Genomic DNA, 15,752 nt, shown 5'->3' on the forward strand with positions numbered 1-15,752 from the left:
TTAATTTATATTATTATTCCTATTATTATTTTATTTTAAAGTTCTGCTTTAGAGTTGATAATAAGTACAACTAGCATAATCTCTGTGGGATCGATCCTTACTCACTATGTACTAATTATTTATACTAGTAGTAAGATTTTAAATTTGGTGCACCCTAATGACACTACCAGTCATCGTCGAGGAGGAGCCGAGACTTTTGTTGTAAACTTTTACGTTTTTACGACGGTAAATGTGGTAATTGTAAAATTATAAGTTTTTATCATGTTAGGTATGGTAATTGTTAGTGGAATGTGTTGGATATGCTTGAGTGGATTAAGTTAGGTTTATGTTTTATTAGTGAGATTATTAGTGGGACAAATGCAAGGTTAAGATGTAATTAGTTTTTTTTTTGTGTGGTGTGGATTTACCATGTATTAGTATAAAAGGGGGGGGGGGGGTGAACACACCTCTACACACCTTCTCTTATCTTCTTTCCCCCCAAATTCTTCTTCTCATCTCTCCTTGTAATATATTTTCAATAAATCAAATTAGTTTTCTTTTCAATTTTCAAGCATTTTTTAATTATGTGTTTTTTGTTTTTTAAAGAAAATTCCTTTTATTTTAAATATGTTTAGCTAAATATTAGTAGTTAGGGGTAGGACAAACTCTTAGTAAAAATATGGTTTAATCAAATTCTATTTTTAATTTTATAAATTAAAATATTTTCTATTTAATTTTTTTTCCATATTTTATATTTTGAATTTTTGATTTATTGTAGACAAACATGGGATTTTGGCACAATGAATTTTTAATATCTTAGTATAAAGTATGGGAAAATGGTATTTTCATTTAGTGTTGACAAATTAAGTTTTGGCACATTAAATTCTTAATCCACAATTAAATAAATGGGAAAATAATTTTAATTTATACAATTAATCTTTTGGGAAATAAAATAAAAATAAAAAGAATTTGTTAAATTGTATTTATTACTAAGAGTGGATCCATAACCCTAACTAATTCAATTTTATACTTTTTCTTAAATAAATTACATATTTTTAAATTTTATTCTTATTTGGATAAACTTAAGTGAAAAAATTAAATCCTTTCTCTGTGGATCAACTTCGGACTCACCAACTTATAACATAAGAAGACATTCTTATACTTGAGAGTAGAAATCACTTTTAAATCGTGTCAAGTTTTTGGCGCTGTTGCCAGGGAGAGGTATTTATTTTGTTTTATTTTTTTTTAAATTTTAATTACCCCCTTTTTCTTTTCTTAAATTATGTTCTATCCCCAAATCTTTCATAATTCTAATTTCACCCCAAAAATTCTCATTTTTGGCTCATTCTTCTCATAATTATTGTTTGACCACAAAATCATAGAAAACTTTCAAATAGGTCCCTAGCCAATATTTCCCATAAATCTTAAATTTGGACCTACAACTTAAACTTCTTTGGACTATAATTGGACTTCTTTGGACCTAATTTGGACTCAATAAAAAGAATTTTGACTTTAAAATTTACAAGGCCCATTTATTTGAATTAATTACTTAATTGGTTGGTAATTTTTAAAATTAAAAAAAGAAAAAGAAAAAGACCATACACTTTAATTATTTCTTTTCTTTTTTTTCTTTTATTTATTTTTGTAATATAATTTTCGCATTTATTTTATTTTTGACTTTTACTTTGTTTGTAAGTTTGGTTTATTGTCTATTTAGTTATTTTAATTTTAGTTAATTAATTTTTAGTTTATTTATTTTTGTCTTGTATTTATTTGTACATTTATCTTGTTTATTTAATTTTCCTTTTGTCTTTAATTTGTGTAATTTTCAATCTTTTTTTTATTTGTTTGTATATCAACTACAGCATAATTTTACACTCACACATCATCATTGCATGAGACGTTGGTCTCGAACTTCAAGTGGCAGGTTAATTCATAGATCTCAATCACCACCACCAATCATGGACGAGATCCAAGACGAAAATATTTTGGGCCAACTTAATCCTCCAGTTGATCAGGGAGACAACCAATCTGAACATGATCAGAATCAACCGAGAACTTTAAGAGACTACATGAATCCAACGAGAATCGGAGCACCGTCGTGTATAGTATTTCCTCCAGAAGCATTTCAATTCAACTTTAAACTAGGTATTATCCAATTTTTACCAACATTTTATGGTTTAGAATATGAGAATTCATACTTGTATCTAAGAGATTTTGAGAAAGTTTGTAATATATACACAGAACAAAATTGTAGCATGAACATAATTAGATTAAAGCTTTTTCCTTTTTCATTAAAAGATAAAGCTAAAACTTGGCTGCAAAACCTTAGATCTGGATCAATAAGAACTTGGAATAACATGCAAGAACAGTTTTTGAAAAAAATTCTTTCCACCTCATAGAACTAATTCTTTTAAAAGGTAAATTATTTTTTTCACTCAAAAAAATGGAGAAACATTGTATCAATGTTGGGATAGATTTAAAGAATTGCTTAACATATGTCCACACCATGGTTTTGAAACTTAGTGATTGGTCACTTATTTCTATGAGGGCTTAACACCACAAAGTAGACAAGTTGTAGAAATGATGTGTAATGGTGAATTTAAAGATAAAAATCCTGAAGATGCACTAGATTACCTTGACCAATTAGCTGAAAATGCACAACATTGAGATACTGTTGGAGCTTTTGAATTGACTAATAAACCACAACCATCTCTATTTAGTGGAGGAATTTATAATCTTAGGGAAGATCATGATTTACAAGAAAAATTTGCATCTCTAGTTAGGAAGGTTGAAGCTTTGGAAAATAAAAAAAGTGATCAAGTAAAATCTATTCAAGAAATTGCATGAGATATTTATAGTTCTAATGATCATTTCACTCAAGATTGTCCCACTCTGCCTGCACTCAAAGAATGTTTGCATGATCAAGCTAATGCCATCAATACTTTTAACAAGCCAAACCCATATTTACAAACTCAAAATGGATTGAAGCAATGTCTTGTCAAAATAATGATAGTAAAACTGTCATTAAATTTTTAAGAGAAAACATTCTAAGTCAATTTGGAATCCTTCGAGCCATTATTAGTGATGGAGGTAAGCATTTTTATAATAAGTCATTTGAGTCTTTAATGAAAAAATATGGAATTACACATAAAATTGATACCCCTTATCATCCTCAAACAAATGGTCAAGTTGAATTAGCAAATAAGGAGATAATTTTAAAAAAAAACAATTAACCCAAAGATTGGTCTCATCGACTGACTGATGCACTTTGGGCCTACCGTACTGCATTTAAAACGTCTTTAAGATTGTCACCCTATCAGCTAGTTTATGGTAAACCTTGTCACTTACCTGTTGAACTTGAGCATAAATTATTTTGGGCTACTAAAGCTTTTAATTCAAATTCAGATGATGCTGGTAATGTGCGAAATTGCAATTGAATGAACTTAAGGAATTAAGAAACGATGCATATGAAAATTCAAGAATTATTAAGGCAAGAACAAAAATTTTCATGATAAAAATTTTTTTCGAAAAACATTTGAAATTGGTCAAAAAGTGTTGCTTTATAATTCTCGTCTTCATTTGTTTGCAGGAAAGTTAAAGTCAAAGTGGAGTGACCCATTTATTGTAAAAAATATATATCCACATGGGGCTGTAGAAATTGAGAATCCAAAAAATAGTGTCACATTTAAAGTTAACGGACAAAGAATAAAACCCTATCTAGAATACCAACCACGTGAACCAAGCACCGAAATAAATTTGAGTGACCCACAAAATCTTGATTAAGTTTTTAATGAGTGTTTTATCTTTTCACTGTTGTTTTACTGTTTGAATTGTTTGACTGTCTTGAATGATACGCGTTGTGACGTTTCTTGCTTAAGTGCATTTAATAATTGTGTCTTCTTAATCATTTTACATCATGAGCACCTCAATAAGGAAGATTCTATTCAGACATCTTAAAAACCTTCTACGAATAAAATTTCACTTAAGAAGCCAAATACAAAGTTGTAAATCACATCTAATTTGGGAACGACAACCACCAACATTAGTGGCCTACGTTGAGGATCAAGAAAGTCAACTCAAAGAAATAGAGCGTGATATATATGAATTTCAATTGGAGCTTGAGGTTAACTCAATGAGAGGACGAATGTAAGTTCATTTTCCTTTTTACATTGTGTGTTTCTTTTTGTTGTTTGTTTTCACGTTTGATTTGATTTTGCAGATTTGATTTTGGTGTGTTTTGATTTTTTTCCCATATAAATGGCGGATAACGGTACTCCGTGACTTCTTAAGTCGGTATCCTCAGTTTTTCACAATAACTGAGATCTCAAAATCAAGAATGGAAGAAATACAACATATATTGCATAAGTGTTTTCATTCATAAGTGTTTTCATTCTCTCCTTCAAAATACACTTAAAAAAATTTACAAAACTCGTTGTGAAAGATTGCATTTGGTAATGATCAACGGAATTCCTTTTGATATTCGTTGGTTAATTGAAGCAAAAGTCCGATTAGCTGGTGAGTTTCTTGATCCATTTATTTCTTACATGTCTGGTTTCAGTAAAAGCACATTTGCTAAAAAACGGAGAGCTAAAAGACTTGGCTCAGAATGTCATAATTGTGTACGACTTAGTTGCAAACTAGAAGTTTGTAAATCTTTAGGAATGATTTCTGATAATCGAGAAGATAAAATTAAATTCGTCAAAGATGACATGAGTAAAGAATTGTTGGATGAGATACACAGGTTATGGAGACTATTCCAAAAATAAAGTGCACAGTTTAGTCTTGGGAATCTGACTCAAAAAGACCATGTTTGCTAGTTTATAAGAAAACTAGATGAGAAGCCTATCATCGACCCATAGAGGGCATTCAAGTCGTTACTGGATGTAAAACCAGAGGAAGATGTGAACCACAATCACAACTACCAGTAAATATCCTTTTACTTTATTGTTCTTTTATCATTTGCATTATTGCATTTAATGGTGTGATTTTGTATTTAATCATTATTTGTTTTCTTTTACTTTTTTTTAGTCATTATTTGTTTTCTTTTACTTTTTTTTTCTTCTTTCTTTTCACTATTTGCTTTTCTTTTTATTGTTTGCTTTTGAATAATTGAGACATGAACTTTACGCGTCATCTGACAAATACACCAACCCATTTACAGCTGTTTCTTATTTTGTTTGTCGCTCAGATCTTTAAATAAGAGCTCTTTTTCCAACCACTGACAACTTGTTTTTGAAGATTATTCTAATGGCAGCATCTTTGAGTAGACAATTTAAAAATATCTGTGTGCTCTCTGAATTTCATTATGGAAAATACAAAGAGTTTGTTCAAGCAGCTGTAGATCTTGGTCATGCCATAACTGAGAGGAAATTGCACCTTGTATATGAAGGAGGTGACCTCGGGTTATCAAAACTTGTCTCAGAAGCTGTTTTTATTAGAGGAAACTAGGTACTAGGTATCATTCCACAAGCTTTGAAACCTCTGGGATGCATGTTTGATGTGTCAATTAGAGAATAGTTAGTTGTCTCAAGTATGCAAGAGCGAATAACTGAGATGTTAAATTATACTGACTATTTCATTTTCTTGCTAGGAAATCTTGCAACTTTAGAGGCATGGATTACATTTGCATCTTGGGCCCATTTAAACATCCATAAAAAACCCATAAGTTTACTAAATGTTAATAATTTTTTTTGATAGGTTGTTCACATTCATTAACCATGCAATTAAGAATCATTTTATTCCAATCTCTGCGAAAAATCTCTTTGTTTGTGTTTCTACTGCTAATGAGTTACTTGATCTTTTACAAGCTTACAAATCAGAGCCAGTTCCTAGGACCTTGGCATTGGAATGGTTGACTAATGATGGTAACCTCAGCCTTAGTAAGAAGTACAAATTGGACTTAACTCTTCGGTTGTAACTATCTTTTTGGAGCTATGAGGTTATGCCTTCTAAACTCTACTTCTTTACTTTAAGCCATTGAGGACAATGTCTTGTTCAGGTTGGGGAGAGGGAATAGTTGACAGTTGTGTAATATAGCAAATCCTAGTAATGTTTATGTCGATGATGGCTGAATATGGGGTGTAGCGACTCTAGAAACGCATCTTCAACGGCTTGTTCAAGTGTGATCTTTCATATTTCTTCTTTTATTATTTATGTTTTCTATATCTTTTTCGCATTTTTGCATGCATATTTTTAAATTATGAATAATATTTAGATTAGGTTGGGGGGAAGAAATAGTTGACGTAAATTATAAATAGGTGTGTTTATTTAAAAAAAAACCCAAAAAACCAAAAGCAACAAATGTTTTTAGTCTAGGATACTGTGTAAAGAGTTACAACTTTTGAGACGCATCATAATAGTCTTGTTGTGTTATGTTTTGATTTTAAAATTCATAGTAAATTGTTTTTGTTCCCTTTTATTTGAATTACTCAAATTTGTGAACTCTCCATTTGGTTATTAAATTATTTTGTTGTTTACTCATTTAATAGATATTATTAAATCATTCTTCACACACACACTATGACACATACTAGTGGGTTGTAAGTTAAAACTTTTGCAGCATTTAGTTCTTTTGGTTTATTAGGGATAATATCTAAGGTGATAGAAAGTGTATATTGCCAAAAAAAAAATGAAAAAATTGAATGTCTTTAATTTTGTTATATCTAGAATCCGAGTAATTAAGTCCATAGGGGTGTTTCAACACCTAGTGCCCTAAGGTCAACTGGTCTGGGAGTCACTGGCCTAAAGCTCGCTACATGAGTTATAGATATATTGTTAGCTTATTTACTAAAAACTCGAGTAATTAAGTTCATAAAGGTGTTTCAACACCTAGTGCCCTAAGGTAAACTGGTCTAGGAGTCACTGACCTAAATCTCGCTACATCGGTTAAAAATGTAATATTTTTGTTAAAAAAAATAACTTGAATAATCTACTGCCTGAAGATAAAATTTCTAATGAGTTTTAGAACAAAAATATTATTTTCTTCTAATGAAACCCCATAAGTATTGTGTTAATTACTTGAGCACAAAAGAAGGTTTATGATATTCTGGATAATGAGTGGACGACCAAGAGTTAGAAAAATTTAGGAGAGTTTATTTATTTGGTAATTTAAAGGATAGATGAACAACTATTAACTTGCATGTGAATTTTGTAAATCTTAATTTAATATAACGCTTTAATTGCTATGGGCTAGCATTAAGTTAGTTGGGGGGTGAAAATGTTATTTTGTGCTATTAATGTAATTTACATTTGTAATTATGTAACATATTGTGAATTTTTAAATTTTTTTTTAGAAATATACACTTTCTACCACCTTAGATATTATCCCTAATATATTAAAAGAACTAAATGCTGCAAAAATTTTAACTTACAACCCACTAGTATGTGTCATAGTGTGTGTGTGTGTGAAGAATGATTTAATAATACCTGTTAAATGAGTAAGCAAAAAAATAATTTAATAACCAAATAGAGAGTTCACAAATTTGAGTAATTCAAAGAAAAAGGGAACAAAAATAATTTACTATGAATTTTAAAATCAAAATATAGCACAACAGGACTATTAAGATGCGTCTCAAGAGTCATGACTCTTTACACAGCCATCCTAGAAAAAAAATTGTTGTTTTTGGGGAATTTGGTTATAAAATAAAATAAAATAAACACACATATTTATAATTTACGTCAACTATTTCTTCCTCCCAACCTAATCTAAACATTATTCATAATTTAAAAATATGCATGCAAAAACGCAAAAAAGATAAAGAAAACATAAATAATAAAAGTAGAAATATGAAAGATCACAAGTGAACAAGCCGCTGAAGATGCGTTTCTAGAGTTGTTACACCCTTATTCTGCCATCTTCGACAAAAGCATTACTAGGATTTACTATATTCCACATCTGTCAACTATTCCCTCCCCCCAACCTGAACAAGACATTGTCCTCAATGACTTAAAGGAAAGAAGTAGAGTTTAGAAGACATAACCTCATAGCTCCGAGAAAAAAGTTACAACCGAAGAGTTAAGTCTAACTTGTACTTCTTACTAGGGCTAGGGTTACCATCATTAGTCAACCATTCCAATGCCAAGGTCTTAGGATCTGGCTCTGGTTTGTAAACTTGTAAAAAATCAAGTAACTCATTAGTAGTAGAAGCACAAACAAAGAGATTTTTCATAGAGATTGGAATAAAATGATTCTTAATTGCGTGGTTAATGAATGTCAACAACCCATCAAAAGAATTTTTAACATTTAGTAAACCGATGGGTTTTTTATGGACGTTTAAATGGGCTCAAGTTGCAAATGTAATCAATGTCTCTAAAGTTGCAAGATCTCCTAGCAAGAAAATAAAAGCGTTTGCATAATTTAATATCTCAGATATTTGCTCTTGCATACTTGAGACAACTAACTCTTCGCTAATTGGCACATCAGACATGCATACCAAAGGTTTTAAGGCTTGTGGAATGATACCTAATGGTTGGTTTCCTCTAATAAAAACAACTTATGAGACAAGTTTTTATAACCTGCGGTCACCTCCTTCATATATAAGGTGGAATTTCCTCTCAGTTATGGCATGACCAAGATCTACAGCTGCTCGAACAAATTCTTTGTATTTTCCATAATGAAATTCAGAGAGTACACAAATATTTTTAAATTGTTTACTCGAAGATGCTGCCATTAGAATAATCTTCAAAAACAAGTTGTGAGTGGTTGGAAAAAGAACTCTTATTTAAAGATCTGAGTGACAGAAAAAATGAGAAACAATTGTAAATGGTTTTGTGTATTTTTCAAATGACACGTAAAGCGCATGTCTCAATTATTCAAAAGCAAACAGTAAAAAAAAAGCAAACAGTGAAAAGAAAGAAAAAAAGTCAAAGAAAACAAATAATGATTAAATACAAAATCACACCATGAAATGCAATAATGCAAATAATAAAAGAACAATAAAGTAAAAAGATTACTAGTAGATGTGATTGTGGCTCACATCTTCCTTTGGTTTTACGTCCAGTAACGGCTTGAACTCCCTCTATGGGTCAAGGATATGCTTCCCATTTAGTTTTCTTATAAACTGGCAAACAAGGTCTTTTTGAGTCAGATTCCCAAGACTAAACTATGTACTTTCTTTTTGGAATAGTCTTCATAACCTGTGTATCTTATTTTGCACATGTCCGCTTCAATGTGTCTTAAGAAATTGAAAGATATCATCCAACAATTCTTTACTCATGTCATCTTTAACGAATTTAATTTTATCTTCTCGATTACCATAAACCATTCCTAAAGATTTACAAACTTCTAGTTTGCAATTAAGTCGTACACAATTATGACATTCTGAGCCAAGTCTTTTAGCTCTCTATTTTTTAGCAAATATGTATTTACCAAAACCAGGCATGTAAGAAATAAATGGATCAGGAAACTCACCAGCTAATTGGACCTTTGCTTCAATTAACCAACGAATATCAGAAGGAATTCCGTTGATTATTAACAAACGCAATCTTTCACAACGAGCTTTGTAAATTTTTTTGAGTGCATTTTGAGGGAGAGAATGAAAACGCTTATGCAATTTATGTTGTATTTCTTCCATGCTTGATTTTGAGATCTCATTTATTGTGGGAAACTGAGGGTACTGACTTAAGAAGTCACAGAGTACCATTATCCGCCATTATATGGGAAAATAAATCAAAACACACCAAAATCAAATCTGCAAAATCAAATCAAGCGTGAAAGCGAACAAAAAGAAACACACAATGTAAGAAGGAAAATGAACTTACATTCGTCCTCTCATTGAGTTAACCTCAAGTTCCAATTGAAATTCATATATACCTCGCTCTATTTCTCTGAGTTGTCTTTCTTGATCCTCAACGTAGGCCACTAATGTTGGTGGTTGTCATTCCTAAATTGGATGTGATTTAAAGCTTTGTATTTGGTTTCTAAAGTGAAATTTTATTCGCAAAAGGTTTTTAAGATGTCTGAACAAAATCTTCCTTATTGAGGTGCTCTTGATGTAAAATGAATAAGAAAACACAATTATTAAACACACTTAAGCAAGAAACGTCACAACGCGTATCATTCCAGACAGTCAAACAATTCAAACAGTAAAACAACAGTGAAAAGTTAAAACACTCATTAAAAACTTAATCAAGATTTGGTGGGTCACTTAAATTTATTTCGGTGCTTGGTTCACGTGGTTGGTATTCTAGATAGGGCTTTATTCTTTGTTCGTTAACTTTAAATGTGACACTGTTTTTTGAATTCTCAATTTCTACAGCCCAATGTGGATATACATTTTTTACAATAAATGGGCCACTCCACTTTGACTTTAACTTTCCTAGAAACAAATGAAGACGAGAATTATAAAGCAACACTTTTTGACCAATTTCAAATGTTTTTCGAAAAATTCTTTTATCATGAAATTTTTTGTTCTTACCTTAATAATTCTTGAATTTTCATATGCATCATTTCTTAATTCCTCAAGTTCATTTAATTGCAATTTTCGCACATTACCAGCATCATCCAAATTTGAATTAAAAGTTTTAATAGCCTAAAATGATTTATGCTCAAGTTCAATAGGTAAGTGACAAGGTTTACCATAAACTAGCCGATAGGGTGAAATTCCTAAAGGCATTTTAAATGCAGTACGGTAGGCCCAAAGTGCATCAGTCAATCGAAGGGACTAATCTTTGCGGTTTGGGTTAACTGTTTTTTCTAAAATTTATTTTATCTCTCTATTTGCTAATTCAACTTGACCATTTATTTGAGGATGATAAGAGGCATCAATTTTATGTGTAATTCCATATTTTTTCATTAAAGACTCAAATGACTTATTACAAAAATGCTTACCTCCATCACTAATAATGGCTCGAGGGATTCCAAATTGACTTAGAATGTTTTCTCTTAAAAATTTAATGACAGTTTTACTATCATTATTTCGACAAGACATTGCTTCAATCCATTTTGAGACATAATCAACTGCAACTAATATGTACACAAATCCAAAAGATGATGGAAATGGATCTATGAAATCAATTCCCCAATAGTCAAATATTTCAATCTTAAGTATGAGATTTCAGGGAATCATGTTTCTTTTAGTAATCGATCTAATTTTTGACAGTTTTCACAAGTTTTGCAAAATTCATATGTGTCTTTGAATATGGTAGGCCAATAAAATCTACATTGCAAAATTTTAGCCGTAGTTTTTCCTGAAGAAAAGTGTCCACCACATGCTTCAGAATGACAAAAATTAATGACACTACTTACCTCATTATCAAGAGTGCATCATCGAAAAATCTGATCAGGCAATATTTGAACAAGGATCATCCCAATAAAATTTCTTTACTTTAATAAAAAAATTATTCTTCTCCTGAGTATTCCATTATGAAGGCATTTTACTTGTAACAAAGAAATTAACAATGTTAGCATACCATGGTATTGAAGTAACAGATAATAAAAATTCATCAAGAAAGGAATCATTGATGGGTGTTATATCAGTGCATATTTCATATGTGAGTCTTGATAAATGATCAACAACGACATTTTCGGCACCCTTTTTATCTTTGATAGTGAGGTCAAATTCTTGAAGTAACAAAATCCAACGAATTAGTCTTGGTTTGGCATCTTGTTTAGTCATCAAATATCTCACAACAGCGTGATCAGTAAAAACAACAGTTTTAGAACCAAGCAAATATGAGTGAAATTTGTTTAATGTAACCACCACAACAAGTAATTCTTTTTCAGTTGTCCAATAATTTATTTGAGTACTATCCAAAGTCTTACTCTCATAATAAATCACAAACGGCTTACCATCCCTTCTTTGTCCTAAAACAGCACCAATAGCAAAGTCACTTGCATCACACATTAATTCAAAAGGTAAAGACCAATCAGGAGATTGCATAATAGGTGCAGATGTCAAAAGACAAATTATTTTCTCAAAAGATTTTTGGCAATCATCAGTCCATTCAAATGGTGTGTCTTTTAATAAGAGGTTACAAAGTGGTTTAAATATGACACTAAAGTTTTTAATAAACCTCTTATAAAATCCTGCATGTTCTAAAAAAGATCGCACATCTCAACTTCAATTCCTTTAACAAATACAACATGACCCAAAACAATTTCAGAAGTAACCATGTAATGGCATTTTTCCCAATTTAACATGAGTTCTTTTTCAACACATCTTTTTAAAACTTTTTCCAAATTACCAAGACAATCATCGAAAGAATTTCCAAACACAGTCAAATCATCCATTAGGACCACTAAACAATGTTCAATCATATCAGTGAAAATACTTAGCATGCATATTTGAAATATTGCAGGAGCATTACAAAATCCAAATGACATTCTTTTAAATGCAAATGTTCCAAAGGGACATGTAAATATGGTTTTTTCTTGGTCTTCAAGTGCTATAGAAATTTGATAATAACCTAAATATCCATCTAAAAAGCAGTAGTATGGATGTCCAGTTACTCTTTTTAAGATTTGGTCAAGAAATGGTAATAGAAAATGATCTTTTCTAGTGGCTTCATTTAATTTTCTATAATCAATGCACATGCGCCAACTAAATGTAATTCGTGTTGAAATTAATTCATCTTTTTCATTTCTAACTACAGTGATTCCAGATTTTTTAGGCACTACTTGTGTAGAACTTACCACTTACTATCAGAGATAGGGTAGATAATTCCTGCATCAAGTAATTTAAGAACTTCTATTTTTACTACTTCTTTCATGTGTGGGTTTAATCTTCTTTGAGGTTGTTGACATGTTTTAGCATTTTCTTTGAAATTGATTCTGTGTGCAAATTAAAGGATTAATACCTTTAATGTCATTTAAAGTCCATCCAATTGCGTTTTTATGATTTTTAAGAACAGATAGTAACTTACCTTCTTGGTCGCTTGATAAGGTCGAAGAAATCACAACAGGATAGGTTTGTTCTTCTCCACGATAAGTATACTTCAATCCCTCTGACAAAGGTTTTAGATCCAATTTAGGTGCTTCTTATTGTTCAGTCTTTTCAATAATTCCAAGCTCCTCAAATTTTTGTTTTCCATCATCACTTTGTAAAGTCTAACAAGAATCAAACAACAAATTTATATTAGAAGTATCATGATCAAGTTGTTTATTTGATTCAATTGAATTAACTAAACAAATATCATTAAGTTCAGAAAAATTTCCTTTTTGAATATTTTCCTCTATACACAATTGAAGCAATTCATTTTGTTTATCAATTTCATATTCATTCTCATTTTTCGTCATTAGGTTGCCTACACATATTGAAGACATTCAATTCCAGAGTCATATTTCCAAGTGACAAATTCATTAAACCATTCCTACAATTAATCAAAACATTAGCAGTTGCTAAAAAAGGTCGACCCAAAATTACGAGAATTGGTTTATAATTATTTACAACAGGTTTAGTTTCTAAGACAATAAAATCCACAGGGTATATGAATTTATCAACTTGTACTAAAACATCTTCTACTATTTCTTTTGGTACTTTAACTGATCTATCGGCAAGCAAAAGTGTAGTTGAAATTGATTTTAACTCACCAAGATTAAGTTGAAGATAAACTGAATATGAAAGCAAATTAACACTAGCACCAAGGTCTAACAAAGCATGCATAAGTCAAGAAATAGTAGGACAACCAGGATATTTATATTTTAACTTATTATTAGTAGACAGAATGATACTTGTTCAACCATGAAAGCACTCTTTTTTACCTTCAATTTCCTCTTAACAGTGCATAAGTCCTTTAAAAATTTGGCATATGAAGGTACCTGCTTGATTGCATCTAACAGAGGAATGTTAACTTTCACTTGCTTAAAGATTTCATAAATTTCAAAAGAGTGGTTTGATTTCCTAGGTTTATTCAATACATGCGGAAATGGTGGTTCAGATAGAACAATAATTATTTCTTCACTAGGTGTAAGTTTATCTAGTTCTTCATTACCCTTTGAATTTTCATTTTCACAAGGTTCAGGAATAGGACAATCAATAACCTTACCACTACGAAGAGTTATAACTGACTTAACTTGGTTCATAGGTGAATTTTGAATCTTAGGATTTGGTTGTGGTTGAGCTAGAAATTTTCTTTTTTCTTGAATTGTGAGTGCAAAAACAATTTTAGCAAGAGTATTTTTCAAATAAAAAAAGGTTTGTTCATTTTGATTGTTAATAGCATCTTGCTTTCTAATGAATGAATGCATTGTATCTTCTATATTTTTCTATGGTGGTAGAACATATGGTGCATAAGGCTGAGTATTTTGAAAATTTTGTGGAGGTGGTACTTGTGAAGATTGTGCATTATTATTATTCCTCCAACTAAAATTTGGATGATTTCTTCAACCAGGATTTTAAGTCTGTGAATATGGGTTTGGCTTATTAAAAGTGTTGATGGCATTAGCTTGATCATGCAAACATGCTTTGAGTGCAAGCAGAGTGGGACAATCTTGAGTGAAATGATCATTAGAACTACAAACATCACATGCAATTTCTTGAACAGATTTTACTTGATCACTTTTTTTATTTTCCAAAGCTTCAACCTTCTTAACTAGTGATGCAAATTTTGCTTGTAAATCATGATCTTCCCTAAGATTATAGATTACTCCACTAGATGGAGATGGTTGTGGTTTATTAGTCAATTCAAATGTTTCAACAGTATCTCAATGTTGTGCATTTTCAGCTAATTGGTCAAGGTAATCTAGTGCATCTTCAGGATTTTTATCTCTAAATTCACCATTACACATCATTTCTCCAGCTTGTCTACTTTTTGGTGTTAAGCCTTCGTAGAAATAAGTGACCAATCTCCAAGTCTCAAAACCATGGTGTGGACATATGTTAAACAATTCTTTAAATCTATCCCAACATTGGTATAATGTTTCTCCATTTTTTTGAGTGAAAAAAATGATTTGCCTTTTAAAAGAATTGGTTATATGAGGTGGAAAGAATGTTTTCAAAAACTGTTCTTGCATGTTATTCCAATTTCTTAATGATCTAGATCTAAGGTTTTATAGCCAAGTTTTATCTTTATCTTTTAATGAAAAGGGAAAAAGTTTTAATCTAATTATGTTCATGCTACAATTTTGGTCTGTGTATGTATTACAAAATTCCTCAAAATCTTTTAGATGCAAATATGGATTCTCAAATTCTAAACCATGAAATGTTGGTAAAAGTAGTAATACCTGGTTTGAATTTGAATCGAGACGCTTCTGGAGGAAATCCTACACACGACGGTGCTCCGGTTCTGGTTGGATTCATGTAGTCTCTCAAAGTTCTTGGTTGATTTTGATCATGTTGAGATTGGTTGTCTTCCTGATCAATTGAAGGATTAAGTTGGCTCAAATTGTTTTTGTCTTGCATCTCGTTCATGATTGGTGGTGGTGATTGATATCTACGAATTAACCTGCCACTTGAAGTACGAGACCAACGTCTCATGCAATGATGATAACGTGTGAGTATAAAATTATGTTGTAAAAATGATATACAAACAAATAAAAAAAAGACTGAAAATTACACAAATTAAAGACAAAAGGAAAATTAAATAAACAAGATAAATGTACAAAAAGAATACAAGACAAAATAAATAAACTAAAAATTAATTAATTAAAATTAAAATAACTAAATAGGCAATAAACCAAACATATAAACAAAGTAAAAGCCAAAAAGAAAAATAAAATGAATGCAAAAATTAAATTGTAGAAATAAATAAAAGAAAAAAAAGAAAAGAAATAATTAAAGTGTAGGCTCTTTTTCTTTTCTTTTTTCAAAATTTAAAAATTACCAACCAATTAA

Source organism: Citrus sinensis, chromosome 4, assembly GCF_022201045.2.
Source record: "Citrus sinensis cultivar Valencia sweet orange chromosome 4, DVS_A1.0, whole genome shotgun sequence".
Lineage (NCBI taxonomy): Eukaryota > Viridiplantae > Streptophyta > Magnoliopsida > Sapindales > Rutaceae > Citrus > Citrus sinensis.